The following is a 4,938-nucleotide window of genomic DNA, read 5'->3' as shown; positions in this document are numbered from 1 at the left end:
TTTTGTTTAGCTGATCTTCAGATGATTCTCGAGGTTGATTGTTGTATGATTTAGTTGTAATTTTACATGATCCTTGGGGGGCAGCAGGCATAAAGTTTAGTTATTCTGCCACCTTGGACCTTCTGGTAATGGATGACTCTTTAAATTTTTAATGAATGATGCAATCATCCTTGCACCAGTACTGTACCATGAGCATCATAGTTCTTTATTTAGTTGACTTAAAGGGGAACATTGATAGAAAATAATAAATTAGGGAAGATGGGTATCATCAGAAAACTAACATAAATATTCAATATATTATCAGCCAGTTTATATCAATTATTTGATTTAGTTCTTTAGCAATTGTGAGAGGCAAAAAACTTGTGAAATTTTTGATGCCACAAACATGCACAATAATTTAATTATGGTTTATAAATAATCTCTCTATGCTCAATTAAATTAACCATTTTCAGGTTATAAGCTTACACACAACAGAGAAAGTGATAAATAAATTTTAGGTAAACTATTATTAACATATACATTTAAAGTGTCAAGAATTTCTCTTTAGATAAGAAGAAAAGCAAGGAGAGCTTCCTTAATTTACTCTGGTAACCACAAAGAGGAAGTACAAAGCCTAGTATGTAAGCTGATTTCTTTTCTGCACTACTTGATATAAAGCAAAAACCAAATACAAAAATGGTACTAATGAGGAAGCCAGGTAAGCCTAAAATTTACCTAACTCAGGGTGTAAAATATAACAGCCAGCTATAGACCAAGAAATAAAAACAAATTTAAGTTTTCTCTAAATACTTAAGATATATCTAACAATATTTTATCAATAGATTTTATATTGGAGATAGAATAAATACCTTTGTATTTTATCAATATATAAGCTATAAAATCAATCAATGATGATTAGTAATGAGAAGTCATATATATATGCAGGTTTTTGCTCTAAAGATTATGTTTATTGTTATGTAACATTATACAATATAAATTTCCTTATTTCAGGAGATATGATACCTGTTCAAAATATTGTATAATATATTTATATTTTGTAAAAATATTGTAATTTATATTTTGGGCATGATTAAGAAGTGTGGTATCATTAGTTATAATACATTTTTTTGGACTTTTTAAAATCTGACACATAATTAATATTATTGTATTCAACCATTTGTATAAGATAAAGAGTTTAGTCCATTTATGCTACTTAATTATTCCCTACATAATTCCAGCCTTACCAGAATGAATTTGATAAGATGTTGGAAAAATTCTGAGCTCTTTAGCCAAACTAAGAAAGGCGGAAGGATTTTGATTGGAGTTGTAAATGAAATTTAGCTGCTGATTGCTCATCATAAAAAAGCTTAGTTGCAGTTTGTGATCTTCACAATATTATTATATTTGATTTTTATCACTTTAAAATGTTTGTAAAACCATTGCTATGCAGCCATATAATCAGTAATTTTCCATTTATTGCTTTTAAATTGCAAAATTTAAAGGGCCTCATTTTTTCCAGACAATAAAGAGAAATAATGCTACTTAGGCATTATATGCCATCCATTATTCTTATGCTTTAATGTAATATGTATGAGATGATATTACTAATATTATAAAAATATGACATTTAAGTAGAACATTATATTTTACTTCCCAAAGCCCATGAATTAAGATAACTCACAAAGCTTATTTCATAACTCACAAAGTTTTTGCATTATTCTTCATATATGCCACATTTAAACATGTGCATGTGTATGTGTGTCTGTGCATGTGTGTACAGGAGTGAGTGTGAATTACCTGTTTTCTATGTCTTTAATTATACAAGTGAAGAAAATCATGTCTGGTGTGTTTATGTTACATGTTTAATATACAAAATAGGTTTAGAATCCTGGCATCATGGTAGTAAAACTAGTTTATCATCACTAATGAAATAAAAATTCAATTTGTTTAAACATAGCAGTAAAAAGCCAAAGAAATAAAACTAATTTTAAAAATAATTGAACAAATTTCTGGTAAAGAAGGTGGAATAGGCAAATTCTGTGCTTCCTTTCTCTCAAAATCACAACAAAATTATAACTAAACCACAGAACAACCAACATTGAGAATCATCTGAAGTTTAGCTGAACCACAACCCTATCACTGAAGAAACCACCACAAGGCTACTAAGAGGCGTAGAGACATGGAGCAGGATGCTCCCACACTCACGTGTGATCGTTAAAGATTGGAGGGCACGTATTTTGACTGTGGAGATTCCCCCCACCCACCCAGAGGGCCGAAAGTTCCCAGTCCCACCCCAGCCCAGGAGTTCAATGCCAGAGAGAGAAGTCCCATAATTTCTGGTTGTGAAAACCAGCGGAGTTTGTGGCTGAGTGAGATGGAGAACCACTACACTCCCAGGGAGGGATCCTCTTAAAGGGATCACACTGGGACTTACCCACCAATGGAATCACTTGCCCTGAGTGCCAGCTCTGGGGCAGCACCTGGAAAGGCAGCAGGGACATATGGTGGGGAACTGAGTTGTCCGGCATGGGATGGGGCTGGGAGAGGCTTCTTTCTCCTGAAAGGAGGAGCTAGTGGAGGTCATTGCTTCTTTGTTGAGCCTTCCCCTTCTTAGAGTGTGGACACAGGCAGCTGCTATATCTGAGTCTCCCTCTTTTGTTTGCAATGCCCTGACAATTCAAGACTTATCCCACCCAACTTTTGGGCACAGCAAAACCACTTCCAGTGGCTTACTCGTACAAGCCACCTGCCTTAGCCCAGACTGCAGCCTTTCCTAGCATCTCTCAAAGGTTTGCAGAACCCAGATAAGCAACATCTGGTTTGAGCATGTCCTGTACCTCTGGCTGAGCAGCCCTAAATTCAGCACCAGCAGCAGCCAGCCTTCATTCTCAGTTTGGCCTCTCAAGGTGCATCCAAGCAAGGCACAGGTGGCAGTCATCTACAGATTTCTTTGTGGCTCCTTCCTGGTTGGCCCTAGGTGGGCCATGGCTGTGGCTGAACTTGACCTATAGGTGATCCCCTCCAAGGTGGTCCTGGGGCTGCCACCCACATTGGCCAGCTTCAAAATAAGCTGGAGCATCACCCAGCCACCTCCAAGTATGACACATACAAGGGACAGACTGGGCAGGCACCAGAGTCCTGCTGAGGCAGATCCTGCTCCGTAGGATCAGTCCCTGCACAACACCTCTGCCACTGTAGTCAAGGCCAGTCCTCACAACCAGTGACCCCAAGTATCAGTCCCTCCCACTGATGTGAAATTATCACCAAAAGCACAACTACAAGAGAAGGGCACACATAACCCACACAAGGGACACACCTGGAGTGCGTGGCTTAAGTGACCAGAAAGAATGTGCCACTAAGTCCCACAGCCCACTTATTACATAAGACCACTCTATTAAGATCAGAAGACATAGCAGCCCTATCTAATGCATTGAAACAAACACAAGGAGGCAGCCAAAATGGGGAGACAAAGAAACATGTCTCAAATAAAAGAATAAAACAAAACTCCAGAAAAAAAGAACTAAACAAAATGGAGACAAGGAATCTATCAGACGTAGAGTTCCAAACACTGGTTATAAGGATGCTCACTGATCTCAGGAAGTACTTTAACAAAGAGATAGGAAACATGAAAATGGAGATAGACAACATGAAAAAGAACCAGTCAGAAATAAAATATACAATAATGGAAATGAAGACTATATTATAAGGAATCAACAGTAGATTAGATGAAAGAGAGGATCCAATCAGCAATGTAGAAAATAAGGTAGCAGAAAACACCCAACCAGAACAGCAAAAATAATCCAAAAGATGAGGAGAGTTTAAGGGGCCTCTGGGACAATATCAAGCATTATAGGGGTACCAGAAGGACAAGGGAGAAAGCAAGGAATTTAAATTCTATTTGGAGAAATAATGACAGAAAACTACCTTAACCTGGTGAAGGAAATAGAAATACAAGCCCAGGAAGTACAGAGAGTCCCAGACAAGATGAACCCAAAGAGGCCAACACCAAGACACATCATAATTAACATTCCGAAGGTTAAAGACAAAGAGAGAATCTTAAAAGCACCAAGATAAAAGCAGTTAGTTACCTACAAGGGAGCCGCCATAAGAATGTCAGCAGAGTTTTCAACAGAAACTTTGCAGGCCATCAGGGATTGGCAGGAAATATTCAGTGATGAAAAGCAAGGGCCTACCCAGCAAAACTACCATTTGGAATTGAAGGACAGATAAAGAGCTTCCCAAATAAGAAAAGGCTAAAGGAGTTCATCATCACTAAACCAGTATTACAAGGAATACTAGAAGGACTTCTATAAGGTGGGAGGGGGCTAGGGATGGGTGAAGAGAGGAAAGGATTAAGAAGTACAAATTGGTTGTTACACAGTAGTCCTGGGATGTAGGTATAGCATAAGGAACATAGTCAATAATATTGTAATCACTATGTGTGGTGTCAGATAAGTGTTAGATCTATCAGAGTAATAGATGGGAACGGAGTTGAGGGCAGGGTGAAAAAGGTGAAGGTATTAAGAAATACAAATTGTTACTTACAACAATCATGGGGATGTAAAGTATAGGACATATAATAAATAATCTGTAAAACCTATGTATAATGCCAGGTGGTACTAGTTAGGGGGATCACTTCCTAAATTATATATATGTCTAACCACCATGCTGTACACTTGAAAGTAATATAAAATAATACTGAATGTCAACTCTAATTGAAAATTTTCGAAAGGGGGGAAGATCAATAACATTTGATAGCATGGTACAGTGTCAGATGTTTGCTAGACTTATCATGGTGATCACTTCTTTAGCATAGGGAATAAAACCAATAATGTGGTAATAACACTGTATAGAGCTAAGTGGGTACTGTTGAATAACTATGATGTATACCTGAAACTAATATAATATTGTATATTAGCTGTCTTTGTATTTTAATAAAAAATCTTCAAAAAAGAGGAA

The sequence above is a fragment of the Rhinolophus sinicus genome, chromosome 14, assembly GCF_057876585.1.
Source record: "Rhinolophus sinicus isolate RSI-liver-muscle chromosome 14, RSI-T2T, whole genome shotgun sequence".
Classification (NCBI taxonomy): Eukaryota; Metazoa; Chordata; class Mammalia; order Chiroptera; family Rhinolophidae; genus Rhinolophus; species Rhinolophus sinicus.
Note: the sequence above shows the minus strand (reverse complement) of the source record.